The sequence below is a fragment of the Bison bison genome, unplaced genomic scaffold (assembly GCF_000754665.1).
Source record: "Bison bison bison isolate TAMUID 2011002044 unplaced genomic scaffold, Bison_UMD1.0 scf7180017864181, whole genome shotgun sequence".
NCBI classification, from domain to species: Eukaryota; Metazoa; Chordata; class Mammalia; order Artiodactyla; family Bovidae; genus Bison; species Bison bison.
The window spans coordinates 4,685,561-4,685,781 of NW_011494753.1; positions in this window are offsets into that span (position 1 = coordinate 4,685,561).

The following is a 221-nucleotide window of genomic DNA, read 5'->3' on the forward strand; positions in this document are numbered from 1 at the left end:
ATTTTTTTTTTTTTTTTTTTTTTTTGTTGCTTCCCAGCGGAGAAGGCAATGGCACCCCCACTCCAGTACTCTTACCTGGAAAATCCCGTGGATGGAGTAGCCTGGTAGGCTCCAGTCCATGGGGTCGCTAAGAGTCGGGCACGACTGAGCGGCTTCACTTTCACTTTTCACTTTCATGCATTGGAGAAAGAAATGGCAACCCACTCCAGTACTCTTGCCTG